This window comes from Pteropus vampyrus, unplaced genomic scaffold, assembly GCF_000151845.1.
Source record: "Pteropus vampyrus isolate Shadow unplaced genomic scaffold, Pvam_2.0 Scaffold172, whole genome shotgun sequence".
Lineage (NCBI taxonomy): Eukaryota > Metazoa > Chordata > Mammalia > Chiroptera > Pteropodidae > Pteropus > Pteropus vampyrus.
This window is the reverse complement of record NW_011888953.1, coordinates 1,594,951-1,612,869: the sequence shown is the minus strand read 5'-3', so window position 1 is coordinate 1,612,869 and position 17,919 is coordinate 1,594,951. Positions and strand designations below refer to the sequence as shown.

At 37.1% G+C, this 17,919-nt stretch overlaps 1 pseudogene; it reads left to right on the top strand.

Annotated features, from left to right (window-relative positions):
- The first annotated feature begins 2,371 nt into the window (after window positions 1-2,371).
- Window positions 2,372-16,322, top strand: LOC105299109 (annotated as a pseudogene).
- Window positions 16,323-17,919: the final 1,597 nt, after the last annotated feature.

Below are 17,919 nucleotides of genomic sequence, written 5' to 3'. Positions count from 1 at the left end.
TATTTCTCTGAAACATGTCATTGGTATTTTGATAAGGAATGCATTAAATTTATAGATTGCCTGGATACTATGAACACTTTAATGATGTTAATTCTTCCTATCCATGAGTCCAGTATCTGCTTCCATTTACTTGTATCTTCTATTTCTTTCTTCAGTGTCTTATAATTTTCCGAGTAGAGATCTTTTATTGCCTTGGTTTTAAATTTATTCCTGGGTACTTTATTTTTTTAATGGAACTGTTTACTTAATTTCTCTTTCTGATACTTCATTATTGGTGTATAAAAATGTAACCGATTTCTGAATATTAATTTTGTATCCTGCTATTTTACTGAATCCATCGATCAGTTCTAATAGTTTTTTGGTGGAGTCTTTAGGGTTCTCTGAAAATAACGACAGTTTTACTTCTTCCTTTACAGTTTGGATGCCTTTATTTCTTTTTCTTGTCTGACTGCTATGGCTAGGACTTACATTACTATGTTGAATAGAAGTCGTAAAAGTGGATGTCCTGATCTTGTTCCTGATCTTAAGGAAAATGCTTTTAGCTTTTCTCCATTGAGTATGATGTTAGCTATGGGTTAGTCATATATGGCCTTTATTATGCTGACATATGTTTCCTCCATCCCAATTTTGCTGAGAGTTTTTATCATAAATAGATGCTGGATTTTGTCAAATGCTTTTTCTGCATCTATTGATACGATCATATGATTTTTATCCTTCATTTTGTTTATGTGGTGTATGACGTTAATTGATTTGCAGATATTAAAACAAACTTACATCACAGGAATACATTCTACTTGATGATGGTGTATGATCTTTGTAATATGTTGCTGAATTTGGTTTGCTGATATTTTGCTGAGGACCTCTGCATCTATGTTTATTGGGATATCAGCCTATAACTTTCTTTTTTTTTGTAATGTCTGTATGGTTTTGGAATCAGGATAATGCTGGCCTCGTAAAATGAACTGGGGAGCCTTTCTGCCTCTTGAATTTCTTGAAATAGTTTAAGAAGGACGGGACTTAATTTTTCTTCAAATGTTTGGTAAAATTCACCTGTGCAGCCATTTGGTCCAGGACTTTTGTTTTGAGAGAGTTTTTTGATTACTGATTTAATTGCATTGGTGGCAACTGGTAAGATCAGATTTTCTGTTTCTTCTTGACTCGGTCTTGGGAGATTGTCCAATTTGTTGGCATATAATTGCTTAGTATTTTTTATGATCATTTGTATTTCTATGGCGTCCACAGTTACTTCTCTCTTTCATTTCTGATTATATTTATGTGAGTTCTCTCTCTTCTTTTCTTGATGAGTCTGGTGAAGGGTTTACCAATTTTTTTATCCTTTCAAAGATCTGGATCTTGGTTTCATTAATCTTTTGTATTGTTTTTCTAGACTTTATTTCATTTATTTCTGCTCTGATCTTTATTATTTCCTTCCTTCTACTCACTTTGAGCTTTGTTTGCTGTTCTCTTTCTAGTTCTTTTAAGTGTAAGATGAGATTGTTTATTTGAGCTTTTTCTTATTCCTTGAGGTAGGCTTGTATTGCTATGCATTTCCCTCTTAGAATAGCTCTGGCTGTGTCCTATAGATTTGGAGATATTGTATTTTTATTTTCATTTGTCTCAAGGTTTCTTTTAATTTCTTCCTTGATCTCATTGTTTACCCATTCATTATTTAGTAGCATGCTATTTAGCCTTTATGTGTTTGTGTGTTTCTCAGTTTTCTTCTTGTAATTGACTTCTAGTTTTTAGACCATTGGTTAGAAGATACTTGATATGATTTCGACCTTCTTAAATTTGATATGATTTCAGCCTTCTTAAACTTGATATGATTTCAACCTTCTGAGACTTGTTTTGTGGCCTAATATATGGTCTATCTTATAAAATATTCAATGCACGCTTGAAAAGAATGTATATTCTGCTGCTTTAGGGTAAAAGGATCTAAAAATATCAATTAAATCCATCTGATTAATATGTCATTTAAGACCCACTCATATCTTTTTTTAACATGAAAATGTGGAAGCCTTTTCGTTTGGTTGGTTGGTTTTGGTTGCTTTGTTTTTGACTGTGAAAACCACTTTCACACAAGAAAAAAATGTAAATTGTGGGCCATATACATGAAAATCAATTAAACTTCATCTTTACTTTTTCCAGTTGTATCAAATATAATCGACAGACACACTGTATAAATTTAGGGTGTATTATATAACATCTTTATTTTAAAAAGAGCAAGACCCTGCTTATTAAGAATTATGCACCAGGTTAGAAAAACAAATTTTTTGAAGTAAAATACATGTTTGATCTAAAGCATAAGAGACAAAAAGAGGGAAACATGGGGGGGAAAGAATGAAATAGAGAATAATAGGCCATCAGAGATATGAGAACAAGAGTGGAGAGAAAGAGAGAAGGAGGAACAGAGACATGCGAGCATCTCACAAGCACACGAGATGGGAGGTGGGACGGCGCAGCAGCAGGAGATGAGGATGCTGCTAGTGAAGCACGGATGGGATGTAATTTTGGTTCCTCCCACAGTTGTCCAACACTAGAACCCTGCTGACCTGTGCACTACGTTCCAGAGGTTCACGTCAGTGAGACCCAGCTTTCCCAGTGGAGATCCCTGCCCCTTCCACGCCTGTAGGAAAGCAGTATCCAACTCGACACTCGACATTCCTCTCATCTGCTCACCCACAGTACAAGGCATGCCGACAGATTTTAGTTCATATTTTTAGGATTTCTGGATTCTGTGGGATTTTCACTTTGTTTAACAACAACAAAAAAGGTTCGTTTTTTAAAAGATAATAATTATAACCATTAGAGATGAAAAATGTATCTAAGGTCATATCTCCACTCTTTCATCTTTCAAATGGGGAAACTAAAGCTCGACACTGAGGTGACTTTCCCAGGACCTCACAGTCTGGCAAGTGGGTAGCCATGAACTAGATCAGGGAGAGGGCAGAACGCCAGTGCTGTCAACAAGAGAGCAGAATCACTAGGACAGCCTGAGTCTTTGCCACCTCCAGTTTCCTCTACCATGTATCTGCAGTCTTGGCTCTGTCATGGTACTACTTCCTGATGTGAGGACTGTTTTCCTTTTAAGGATAAATAAACAGTAAAAGCCAGTAAACTCTAGAATGATAAATGCCCTCTTATCTCAATATTTTCTTCCTAGAAGATAGAATATGACACGCAAGGAAAGTTCTTTTCACCGAAATAATAAATATTTACCGTAAGATACAAACAGGATGCTAAAGAAAGACTTGGAGTGATTTTACTTTTTGTCAATGCAACATTTTTTCCACATCCTTGGGGCTATCAGCCCAGGGTGGACACACAGAGAGTGTGGCTGGTTGACTGATCCTGAACACCAGTTCGGCCACACTTTAAGTTCAAAGGCCAATGGGGGATGGGACCACTGAGACATAATGCTGTGGTATTTACTCCACTGGAGCAGATTCCATTAGGTTGCCTGCCCCAAAGCCACTCACCTAGGGGCAAATGCAATTCCCACAGCAACCAGAGGTTCTAACACCTACTGAGTCCTATGTCTCAAAAGAGGTTGGTCCCAATGCCTGAGGGCCCCAGTGGAGGAGGTTACCCCTGACAGTACAGGTCATTTCTGTGAGGTGATAACAAGCCACTCAGTACCACTCAGCCACAGCCCAGGCTCTCACATGACTCCCGAGTAAATAATGGACCTTATGTTATCTTTAATCCAAACCCTGTTCACATCTTGTAGGCACACTGAAAAATCCCATGATTCTGACCTCAGAACTGAAAGAATCCAAGTCAAATGACTCTTAACTCACTGATATGCTGAACTACATTGAAGAGGTTAAAAGCACTTACTGAACACCTACTATGTACAGGGCACCCTATTAGGAGTTGCATGGGTGTGACTGGGAGAAAGCGAATGGCAATGACATGCTAACATAAAACTGTCCTAATTCCAATTTGTGGAAGGTTTGCATTCAGGTTACAGTTGGCCTTTTTCTTGCCTCGATTCCTAGACTGCTCCACCCTCTGTTCTTACTAACAGCTTTCTGAGAAGGTAACAGAGAAAAATTTAGGTTAAGCAAGACAATTCAAAAGAATTCTTTGCTAATATAAAAGTCAAAGATTACACCTGAATATCATTAACCCTTGCTGTCTAAATCCCTTTATTACGCCATTGGTTTGGTTTCGTGCGGGTGAGGGAGGGAGCATGGTCACAGAACAGCCCCCCTGGCAGTGCACCTGCACCTCTGAAGTAAAGAGAACACTCCTGTTGCAGCTTCTAATCCACACTTTGGTTCTCAGTTTTTCTACTTAGAGAATAGGTGCTGGTGCCTCTTCCTCCCCTCGATCCTTTCACTGTTCATGATGACTACGTCAACCACATCAGTCTCCAGACTTAGTTAAAAGACCTAGTAGCTCTCTTGCCTTAATAATCCTCTACAAAGGAACAGTCAATGCAAGAAAAATGACCTTTATTATCTAGAATGCAGAGGTGACAGAATATGGATGCAAGAGGACATCTATGCGGTGAAGGTACAGGTACCTCTGGTCCCCTTGGAAGTATGACTGCAGTAGATTGACTTAGATGTGATCTTGCCAAAGGCAAGGAACAGACTAGATGGCATTTGATGAGTTTTTCTAGCCTTATAGTTCTAATTCTTGGTTCTATGCCCTCAAGACATCTGATATTAAAGGGAAGACTTCAGATCGGCATTATTGAATTTTGTAGAAAATACAGCCATGGGAGTCATGCACTTAACTTCCTTTACTGAGCATTCTATTACAAAGAAAATGAATAACCGAGATTCAAGAAGCTGGGGGAAATGTAATCAACATCTCTTGCTAACTGAGAAATATGAGAAATAACTTATGCTAATCCTTTCTTGAAGTGCTATTATTTTACAGGTAATATTTCTCAAGATTATTTTACCTACTAAGATAATATCAAGCCCCCATTCACATGCCTCACAAAGTTCCAAGTACAGCAAGTCAAGAATAAAAGACAATGGAAAGCAATGGTCACTGACTTAAAACAACTGTGTTTTTCAATTGATAAGCTTATATTAATTGGTTAGTATTTCTCAAAGTGTTGCCTATTATTAATCTTTTGCATCGGAATCGCCATAAGAGCTTTGCAGAAATGCAGAGGCCTGGGTCTCACCTAATATCTAGTGATTTAGAATCTCTGAGCAAAAGGCTCTTTTACAAGGTTCCCTAGAGATCTTTAAGTACACTAAAGTTTGAGACTTCTTCCATTGGAATGATCTCAAGTCTAAATCACTCAAAAGATCCAATGCGGGGAATGATTCAATTAAATGAGGTTAAAATTTACTAAAAGCCTCATCCTCCCATTTCTGTCTTATACTCAAGCTCACATTCCAACTGAATTCCTTTAGCTCTTATGACTGAGAGGAAATTGCTGAATGTTCCTGAATTACCCTTCTGCCATACTTGAAGAGCTGAATATTAGTAATGCTTAATTAATTTATACCTGTTAAAGGAGAGATCACATTAATTTGGGAGGGGTCAAAAATCAGTGGACCTTTTTAATAGATTTTTTTTTCCCTGTGGCATAATAAAGTATTTTAACTCACAAACTAAGGCCAAAGTTTAGATCTAGTCTTTTTAGACTTGATGTGGCTTAAGATATATAGAAAATTCTCTCGACCACCTCACCTATCTCCTGGTCCATCATTACCAATTGTTATGGATTTTCTTCCTCTAGTTTAACAAGCATTCTGGTTCTGAATCCAAACAACTAATAGCAAAGAGAAGGAACTAGTCATTGTTAAAGTATACAATATGCCAGGCACTGATTTCCTCCATTCTTTCTCATATCATTTATTCATCATCGTCATAATTCTGGGGGGAGATATTATTGGCCCTATTTTATAGTTGAGGATAGTGGATTACTTGGCTACTGAATAATAAAGCCAGATATGATGCCAGGTCTCTGCCCTCCAGATCAGGAAGCTGCCTTTATTACAGCAGGCAGCATCTTTTTTCAATGAAAATACTCATGAAGGAGGCCAATTGTTTGTTATACTAGGGAGTAAAAGATGTAATAGGGAAAAGAATATTTTAAAGTCCATCATACTGAATCTGAATCAAGAATGTGTCCCTCTAACTAGATGTATAACCTTGAAAAAAGCCACTTAATTTCTCTGCGACTCAGTTTCTCCATCTATAAAAGGTTATCACTTATTCCATTCTTAAGAGGAGTAACTGAAACCAAGAGGTAACAGTGTGAATGTATCTAGTGCCATAGTTAACGGTTAATAAACTTTAGCTTTTGCTCTTCCCTTTTCTTTTTTATAATATCAATTGGTTGGATAACAATATTCTTCTACAATATCTCCTGAAGAGAATGGAGAATCGAGAAGGATAATTCAGGCAAGTAAAGAGGTACTGGAGAGTGGAAAGAAAAGCAAGTGTCGGCAGGTGAAATAAGAACATAAGAGGGAAGATTAGGTGAACACCCAAACCAAACTTCTATTTGACCAAGTTGTGAAGCCCTTTCTTGCCTGTCTTAAACACAGAGAACTCAGCAGTGGCAGCAGCATATCATGAGGCACACGTTGAAGAATTCCAGGAACTCATACCTAATGAAGGTTTCTCCCTTTAAGAAAAAACATTCCCCTTGAAATATGAATTTCGCTACCGCTGAACCACATTAAGAACATTTTATCATAATGCCATACGCTATACTGAACTCTAGAGCTGAAAAAAATACTTGTAACTTCAAGAGGCGACCTTATTAAAGAGTACCACAACACCAAGCTATTAGACGGTAAAGACACCTCTCCACAACTTGCGTCTCGGCCACCGCAACACAATCCCTGCAAAGGAGAGGCATTCCCAGCCTCATGTTCCAAGTGTGACTGGCCTTTTCCGAGTTCGCCACACTGCTCAAAACTAGAGAAAGAAGCCCTCTGAGCTCCTCCTGTTCCTGAGACTGGCACGCTGAGGACTCTCACTCCCGCCTTGGCTACCATTCAGTTAAGAGCTGCAAGAGAGAACACTTGTCACCTATTACCCTGCTTGGCCATCAGATCTAATACAATCATGACTCACATCCCTGTTATCTGTTTATCAGAAATCAGAGCTCCCACATCATCCATCATCTCAAACATTCTGTACTTCTACCATTCTGACTCACTTCCCCAACCATCCTCAATCTGCTTATCTGTTATCAACACTCTTGTTATGAGACGAACTGTGTCCCCTGCTCTTCCTTCAAATTCATATGTAGAAGTCCTAACCCCCAGCACCTCGGGCTGTGACCATATTTGGAAATAAGGTCATTGCAGATAGAAGCAGTTAAGTTAGAATGAGGCATATGGAATAGGGTGGCCTTCTAATCCAATATGACTGATGTCTTCATAAAAAGGGGAGATTTGGAGACAGGCACATATATAGGGGGAACACCATGTTGGAGCTATGCTGCCACAAGCCAAAGGACCACCAGGAGCTGGGAGAGGGGCCTGGAATGGATCCCTCCCTAGTGCCTTCAGAGGGAACATGTCCCTGCCGACATCATGACTTCAGAATTCTGGCCTCCAGGGCAGTTAAGAAAATAAATCCCTGTCGTCCTAAGCTACCCGGTTTGTTGTGCTTCGTTACGCACTCCCAGCCTATTGCGGTTCTTCTTCTCCGAACACTTCCTCCCCTTGGCTGCCTTCTGGTAACGGTGTCCTCCAGAGCCCTCTTGAAGGATTTTTCCTTCTCGTACCCCTCCATACCTCAAAGCCTGGCAGTAGACTAGATGTCTTGCTCCCATTGCTCCTTCTAAACCATCTCTCCCTCTGTGCTCAAAAGCTCAGATCACTTGAAGTTCAAGCCACCATACTCTCCCTACCTGCTACTGTCATCTAGGAACGCCGGTCACTCCTTACTGCTGATTGATTATTTTACTACCTGTCCCATAAGTTTCTTTCCACCCCAAATCCTGTCCAAAAAAATATTTAATAACATCAGCCCTCTGGTGTCACAGTTCCTCCACCTCCACAGGTGCAAAGATTGTTTCTTCCACTCTAGCCCAGTCAGTCATCCGCTCACTCTGTTGTCATCACAATTAACTATAACGTTATGAAAGTCTCAGCCTCAACCTTCCCACTCTCTGAACACCATGTTCTAAGCTTTCGGCTCATTTACTCTATAATCATCCTCCAGCAAGTCTTCACTTCCAGTTTTTGAGACAATTTATCGTCATCCTGCTTTCCCTCTTGATCACTCTTCCCATGGCGTCCCTTCTCTCTTATCCAGTTGAATCCCATCAGTCCTTAATTAGAATTACTGCCTTGGAAACACCCTTCATTCTCTCTCCCTTTTTGTTGTGGCACAACAAATGGCAAACGTTCCAACTTCAGAGAAATCCATCAATCTGCCTATGGTAGGTCTCTGTCTGAGAAGTTGCATTTGCCAGGGTAAAATCTACAATCATACTGTCTGATCTCCCTTTAAAGTTATGACTGTAAAAATATATTTAACAGCTGCCAACCCTCTCTACCAATTATCTACAATCCTCTCGGTAACCACTCATTCCTTGAAAAATTTAACCCTTAGATTGTGTCTTTCTTTCCATCACTTTTCCTGTGATTCAATGGTGATCGTAATATTCAAGTTAGTGACACATTTAATACTACGAAATATTATGGCATATGTTTCTCGATCTCTTCATTATGACTGGTCTTGCCCTCAACCTTACCTCAAGCATGCACTTCAGTAATTACACCTTAGATCTTGTCATCACTGAGATCCATAATCTCAATTCCAAAGATATCATTCTCTAATCTCTAACTTTTATCCTTCCAGTTCACTTCCTTTCCCATACTTACTCTAAAACTCTGTTGGCCCTATTGGGACATCCAGTCCATTGGTCCTACTACTCACCCTTCTCAAGTCCCTCCTTTACTTTTTATCAAATTTAGATCCAACACCCATCACCCATCATTTTAATCACCCTGATATACATCTTTATCTAGTTTGCCTCTTTCATACTTGCCTGACAAAACTCCAACCTATTAAAACCTAACTCTATGCCTACTGCACACCTGAAACTGAGCAGCTGAATGTGGCCAGAGCAAATATGACCTCAACTATGACCTCAAATCTCAAAAAGGCTTTTACTGTCCAACAATCTTCTACGTTCCTCTGACATTCCCACTTTGCAGAAAGCTCTTTTCATATTTTTTTCCTTTTCCCAAACCTCCACACAAGTTTTATCTTTAGTCTTAGCTGAAGACTTGTCTCTTCCTAATAAAACAGAAACATTTAAAATTAATCCCGATGTTCTTCCCACACTAAATTTGCCAGCTTACCTACATCTGTACCCATACCCTCTACCTTCCTCCTGTCACATGGGTGAACTGGTCATACTCCTAGCTAAAGCTAACGCCTCCTTTAATTGTCTGGATTCCACGCCCTCACCCCTGCTTACAGATTCTGCTCCTACAGTCATCCCCTCTCCCGACTGCAACACCAGGTTTCTCGTCAGTATACAACTATGCTGTAATCTCTCTCATCTTAAAAATATGCTGCTTAATTCCACGGTCTTCCCCCAGCACCTAGCCCATTTTTCTATTCTCATTTACAGAAAAACTCCTCGAAAGAGATGCCTGTGATAGCTGTCTTCATGTTCTCAGCATTCCACTAAGCTCACTCGCATCACCAAACCCAACCTCCGATGCTTGGTCCCCATCCTACTCCAACTCGCAGCAGCACTGAACACAGTTAATCATGTCCTTCTTAACACACTTTCTTCTCTTGGCTTCCAGAACAATATACTTTACTGTTTTGCCTCTTGCTTCACAAGCTGCTCCTTGTCCGCCTACTTTGCAGAATCCTCCTTCTCTTTTTAATCACAATGTGGTGAGGTGGCCAGGGCTCCAGTCTAGACCTTCTTCTTATCTAAGATTAGACCTACTCCCCAGGTGTTCTAATTTAGTCCAACAGCTTAATATTCTGTCTATATGATGATGACTCCCAAACCGCCATCCTTGAACATTCAAACTCTAGATGTGCATATGCAATCGCCTACAGGACACCTCTTGGTAACGCCCAAAACCCGACTCTTCATTCCTACTCCACAGCCTCTAAAGTGTCTCCCTTCCTACTCTCCCAATAAATGAGAGAATATCCCATTACTACTCCAATTATCTAGCCGAAACCTAAGGGTAGTCTTTGATCTTTCCCTGTTTCAGACTCCCCACATTCAATCAATCATCAAGGCTGGTTCACAATATGATCTCAATACATATATATGGAATGAATGAATAAATTAATAAACAAGCAAGTGTGTGCAACTGTTTGGTGCCAGGAGTAGAAATTATGAAAAACTACTCCTTACAGTCCAAAGATACAACCAATGGCATTCGTTCTTAACATGTCTTTTTAAGAACGTCTGAGGAAATGAAACCTGTAATAAAGATGCTGAGATTTATAGCAAGAATCCTTACTTCTCAAATTTGGTCACTTCCCCTTAAATTACTGGTACAGTCTGCCCAGCGCTGCTATTTTGGGAAATCTAATTTCTCTTCTGTTAACTAGTTTAAATTAGTTCTAATATGCTGCATTTTTAAACCCTTGCTCTCCAAATATAATGAATCCCTAAACTTCTGTAATATATTGATTGCCAACTATTGACTGTGTAACTGCTCAGGTGAAAACCTAGAGAGCAAAATTAATTAAATTAACTTTCTAGATGAAAGAAGCAATAGCTTTGATGTACCAAAGCAGAAAGATAATGAGTCATATCAAATTATTTCTGGGAATAACCTCCGAGGGTAGAATAAATAAGGTATTTTCTTCAACTTAATATTTTAATCCGATATTTTCTATTCGCTTTTCAAATTGATATTCAATTAAAAATGTAAACAACTAACATTTTTAGAAACAAGAAACGTTAATTCGCTTTTCTTCTGGTACACAAAGAACATTAGTGTCTATAAAAATGACTTGGGTCATTGCTTTTTCAATAAAGGAGCAGAAACATTGAGGCAGGGTTGACTCATATTCATTAGCATCTTAGGTTTTACTGTCATCTACATTCCTTTTAAGCTCTTTTAAATGAGAGAGGACTTTACAGATGACAAGCATGTAAATCATACATTTTAATAAAATTGTCTAAGAATTTTATTATAAACTCACTCCTCACACAGACAAATCAGTCACGAGACAGTTAATCTTGACATGGCCTCCCACTGAAGTACCCAACTGTCACAAAGTCAACTAGAATGCAGAGAATATAGCCTATCCACACCCCTGGAAAATTACTTCATAACCCATACATTGACAGGAAGTCTACAGTGTTATTTGAAAACTCTCTCATCTAGGCAACAAACTGAGTCATTTCTGTTTTTCCATCTGCATTTTGAAAAGCTAACACAAATGAAAGGAGAAAGAAACTGTGATGAAAGAAAAATGAAAAAGCAAATGACTTGGAGAGGAGCAGAAACTTTCAATACAAGAAGATGGCAACCATAGAGGGTCTCTGTGTCCACTAAAGGCGTGACTGAAATTATTACATGAAGCACACTTTTTAAACTTCACAAGAAATGCCTGACAATAAACAGATGCTGAAGAAAGCTATTAAGACTGGTGGTCACTTCTTCACTGGACAGGGAGACACAGTGGTTAACAACTTGGGCTCTTAGTATCATTTATGACAAAAACAATTAATGAACAAAGGACTTTGTTCATCTGCTTCCTACAGAAATCCTAAAAAAAGCCTTGCACTGTATGACTAATTATGTGGCCTTGAAGAGTTAATTTTTCTACCTTCAGTTTTCTTCCTAGGAAAATTGATAAGAGCAGCTGTCCCATGGGGCTGATTTGAAGGTCGACAATAATAATAACCAACACTTATTAAGTGCTTACTGTGTGCCAGGCACTATTAAAGTACTTTAGTAATATAAATTTACTTAATTCTTAGAGCAACTATAAGGGAAGATAGATAAGATACTATTATTATCCTTTTTGTAGAAAAGGAAACTGAGGCACAGAAATGTGCTCCAGGGACTGGAAGTATCAGCATCACTCAGGAGCTTATTAGAAATGCAGAATCTCAAACCCCACCTCAGATGACTGAATCAAAATCTGCTTTTAAATAAGATCTACAGATGATTCCTACACACGTTAAAGTTTCAGAAGCACTTGACTAAACCACCTGACTAGAAGTGGTGGGGAAAGTTTTGAACTTTACAGGTCTCACTCCACAACCACTAAACTATTTTGCTTCTTTGTATCAGAGAAAATGCATTAGAGGTAAATTTTTATGATGTCTTCAGGAAGCAGATGCACAAAGTCTTTTGTTCACTAATTGTTTATTTTCATAAATGACACCAAGAAAAACACATAATGACACCCAGCATACACAAGTGACAGGTAGTGATTATCATTACAGTATTTTAGCGTGTACATAGTTCTACCTGGAAGTAAAAGAATATATATAATGAGCATAGACTAAAACAAACAAACAAAGAACTGAAAGAAAGTATCATCTAACACTTAGCATTGACAGGAATTTAAAGCACAGAATTCTAGAACTTCAACATTAAAAAGGAACATGAAAAGCTAAGAATTCAAATATCTTGTTTTATCTCTATGGAAATTAATGCTGAGAGAGAAATGAAGTAATTTGACTAAGGTCAACCAGTAAATTAGGGGCATAACAAGGACCTGAACTTGGGCTACACGGCTAGGTTCCCAATCATGCAATTATTACTGGCTTCTCTTTATTCCCTGCTACTGCACAGGTCAAAAAAGACAATTGCATAAGTAAGCAATTAGGAGATGCAAACGGTTTCACATTACTGTTTAAAGTGCTCTGCTGACCACAGAGGCTACTTTAATATCTATGAATATAAAATATCTTCATAATGTGTCTCTTCAGAAACCAGTTGTTTACTGGCTTCATAGTATCTTTTCTTATGGGTGTTTTCCTGGAATTTGGTCAGAACATTGATGCAAAATTGGTGTGTAATATTGTAAACTTTGGGCAATAGCATAGGTAGCTTCCCCTGACAATCCCTTTTTCTATCCAACATTAATTCTTATCATTCTATGCATCTTCATAAAAAAATTTTTAAAAGGTAACAATGCTTTTATCTTCTCTAAATTACATCATATCCTCTCCCACATACACAGGAGTCCCCATCTCATAAATATTTGTCTTCCAATTAGTCCAGCCAAATTTTATTTTCTGCCGGTCCTCTGCACACTAATCTTCCTTTGCCTTTGTAAAAATAGACACCAACTCTTGACCATTCATTTCTCTTCTTACCTCTCCATTCTTCCAAGATACTTTATCACACAAAACATATTCAGATTATTCTTTTAGCAAGCTATTTATTCTTTCTTCAAATTGCTCAAAAATTCATTTTTCCCAAAGAGTCTTTTCTTTACTAACATGAACTGCTGAGGATAAATAGAATTTTTTTTTTTAATTAGGAATTTTATTCATCTTCAACATGCAGTGTTATCTATAGAGATAGCTGCTATCCCTTAGGCTTATTACCCAGTTTCAATTTGGATGGTTTGTGTGCCTTCACATGTTCACTCTTCACGATCCCCCACCACCACCATGTGTTCACTGCTCTCTGTGGTGATTCGAGATTTGCTGTGCACATCTGTCGAGAAGTAGTTTTGCCTTCTTATTCTAAGAGAATATTTAGATATACCCTTCCTAAACTGTAAATATTTTTCCCTTAAGTAAATTTCCTTCAAGGGCTTAAAGAAGTAGGAAGCTTACTGTGTGCCAAAATGTATTAAAAATTAACAGAAAAAAAACTGGAACGCTATTCACCAAAATACTAACACACTGATTATCTAAGGATGTTTGGATTATGAATGATAGTAATCTGTTTATTTTTGCTTTTCTGTGTTTCAAGGTTAATAAAATAGCATATTAATACTAATTTTAAAAAGGTTAAAGTTATTAGGAACAGAAGTTTTGGCTCATATTGGCATCTGGATAGTAATCCCCAACACATTGGCACAAACATCACACCAAAATTCAAACAAAAATATTTTTTAAAACAATTAAAAGGATAAAAACCCAAAACTACAAAAGTTAAGACTAACAGGTAATCACAAAACAGAAGAAATGAGATTAAGATAAACCTACATAAAATTCTACTCACAATACGTTCCAACTTAACATCACGAAATAGGAATCACCAAAAACAGGAAGGAAGATCTTTGTTACTTCCCTTCATATGTTCCCAGACTCAAAGAGCCAAGAAATTAAAACTAAAGAATAAGGTGGGTGTTCCTTTCCATCTGGTATATTCTCCTCTGTGAAGAAAAGAGTCACTATGCCCGTTTACCTTTCTTGCTACCAGATACTCTAATCGGCTGCCAGAAAAAAAAAAAAAAAAATCTCATTTAATTCTAACAGCAAGAATTATACAACTTATATTTTCTCACCACAAAGCAGATAAAATACTTTTTTTTTTTATTTGAATGCCATTTGGAAACTAGAAGAGAAAAGTTACTCTTAAATAACCCTTGGATAGAATAAGCCAAAACTACAACTACAGAACATTTGGAAAATAATAAAAATGAGAATACTACATGTAAAATATAGCTGTATAGTCAAAGAAAGTTACTTTAAAGGTTTTTTATTAATTTCTAAAATACAAATTGACAAAGCATTTAACTCAAGAAGTTAGAAAAAGTAAAACAGAACTTCAGGAAAACAAGCCAAAACTATTAATAAAATACAAATCAATAAATTAGGAAATAGTAAAATAGAGATAAATTAGAATGCATAAATAAATCAAAAGCTAGTTATTTTTACAAATAAACAGTATAAACCAATTTGGGCAAGTATAAGTTTTAAAATGAGAAGTGAAAAAAAAAACAGATACACTATCTAAAATTAGAAAAAAATGGTTGAACTATAAAAATTTTTCTTTTGAAAAATTTTCAATTTGGAAAAAAATTAAAGATCAATAACCATGAAATAAATTGGGAAATTTTGTTTTTTAAAAGTATAGAAAAACATGACATTCCTCTGAATTTTATCCATCTAAAATAATCAGAAATCTGAAAGAGAAGATAAAACTATAATCCCATCTAACTTATAAATATTAATATCAAATATCGAAATAAAATATTAGCAAAAACAAACCTTTCCAAGTAATTCAAAACATTTTTTAAAATAGACCATGGGGCAGACGGAGGCGAGACAGAGGCCATTGAGGGGCCTGGAGAGGCTACACAGGGCAGCCAGCCTGGTCAGCCCGAGCTGCCGCGGCCCCAGCAACAGCAGCAGCAGCAGCAGCAGCAGGAACAAGTGATGGCAGCAAAGGCCAGAGAAGCGGTGGCATCCACTAAAGACAACAGGTTTCTGAGCCTGGACTTACCCACCTATGTCCTATACAGGGGGAGAACAGAATGGGCTGATACAGATCCAGTATCACTGAATGATTGCCTCAATCCAATGGTCTGGATCATTTACAACAAAAATTTAGAGATGTTTATGATTATTTCCCTGCCGTTCTGCAACGTGAAGAGCTTTTAAACTAACAAGAGATGCTATTGAGTTAAATGCAGCCAATTACACAGTGTGGTATTTTTGAAAAGTTCTCTTAAAGACATTTCAAAGGAATCTACATGAGAAAATGTACTACATCACTGCAATAACTGAACAGCCCAAAAACTATCGAGTTTGGCATCACGGGCATTAGTGAAATGGCTAAAAAATCCATCTTAAGAGCTTGAGTTTGTTGCTGATATTCTTAATCAGGATGCAAAGAATTATCACACCTAGCAACATCGACAGTGAGTTATTCAGGAATTTAAACTCTGGGGTAATGAGTTGCAGTATGTAGACCAACTTCTTAAAGAGGATGTGAGAAATAACTCTGGAAGATACTTCGTCATTTTTAACACCACTGGCTACAATAATCATGCTATATTGGAGAGAGAAGTCCAGATCACTCTGGAAATGATCAAATTAGTACCATATAATGAAAGTGCCTGGACCTATTTGAAAGAGATTTTGCAGAATCATGGTCTTTCCAAACATCCCAATCTGTTAAATCAATTACTTGATTTACAACCAAGTCACAGTTTCCCCTACCTAACTGCCTTTCTCATGGATATCTATGAAGATATGCTAGAAAACCAATGCGGTGACAAGAAGGACACTCTTCATGAAGCACAGAGTTTTATGAAATCCAAAAGAAAAGGACACTATAAGAAAGGAATATCGGAGATATACTGCAAGATCCCTTCAAAGCAAACACAGCACAGAAAAAGGTCCACCAACAATTGCACAGCAGCAACACCATCTAGAAGAACTTGATGAAGTGCATTTATTTTTTTAAGAGATTCTAATGCAAGAGTTTAAAGTGAAATTGATTATTCCCTTTGCTTGTGGTATAAAAACGTGCATTGCACAGGTGCTGCTTTTTAATGAGAACTAAGTGTAATGCTCCTTGGGTGCTATTGCTATTCAGACTAGCTCTAAGTAATTTGACTCCTTTAAAGCCGAATAATTCAGGGGAAGGGAGAAGAGATAGAAAATCCCTTAAAGGAACTTTTGTAGTCTTCTCAACATTTACTCTAAACCATTAGCAGCAACTCCTCCTCAAACGGTATGCATCAGGATTTGTAGCATTAATGGTTGTGGGTAACTTGGATATGAAGTCACTTAAATTTCCACTCAGGAAGCAGAGAATGCAATTGTTACATTAGAGCTGCTATACCACACTCAGTATCTTGCTATCACTGTAACTAATGCCAAAAGAATGATTTTGCAATAATAGCATATATTATCCTAAAAAATAACAATAATAAAATAAAGTAAAATAAAGTACTCCATGGCCATGGACAGTTAGGAAACATTTTAAGAATGTTAGCATGGTTCTTTCACCCATTTAGAAAAAAAAGTGCAGCTCGCTGCCAGTGTTAATTTTACATAAACATGCTCTTTAAGGCTGAAGCAAATCTGACTGGTTTACAATGTGAAAATAAAATATAAAAACTGTCCCCTAATGTAACAGAAATGTATACATAAATCGGATTCATCAAATCAATCTTTGGCAATGACTGTTCGAGAATGATGTTAACATCACATGTAGGAATACATGTTTTCTAGGATTTGACATTTTCAGTGATTAAGAATTACTATATTTTTTGTAAATGGAAATACCACTACTAAAAAGAGAATGCTATAAATAGAATGATGTCTTTTGTTTCCAAAGACTATCCATATACTATAGCGATGCGAAAATAATAATAGTGAGATATTTTGTGGCAAACTTTTGGAGTAAGGTTAGGATTGTAATCTGCAAGTTTATCGTGGGGTAAACGCTGCAGCTGCAACCACTGCCAGCGAATATTCTCAGAGAAAACAGGAAACGAGTTAATATGTAAAAGAAAAATCTTTAATGTAAGTTATAACATCAATAAAACAAGGGAGATAAAGCAATCATCTCAACAGATGCTGAAATAGCACTTGAAAATAATTAAACATTTATTCTTGATAATTTGAAAAAAAAATTAATAAAAGAGAGAAAAATGCTCTCAACCCAATAGCTAATAGTCAATTTCATTGGTAAGTGTGCCTGAAGGCACAATTATTTATCACTGTTCTAAAAGTCTGACCAAAACTAATAAGATAAAAGAAACTATAAATTTAAAAGAGGAGATGAAATCATTATTATTATTTGTATGTGGTACGATCCTTTACCTGTAAAATCCAAATCAATATGAAAAATTTTATATGAGCTATTTATCTGAAAATCCATAGGTTAAAACATATTTTTAGACTGGCTGCCCAGAGAGTTCTCCAAGATTGTATATTCCACTTCTTTAGACTAAAGTTTTCTACATCAGAGTGGTAAGTGGAACATATGACTTATTATTCTCTACTCATGGAACTAAGATGCTATTGGTAAGACTATAGCTCTAATCTTTTTC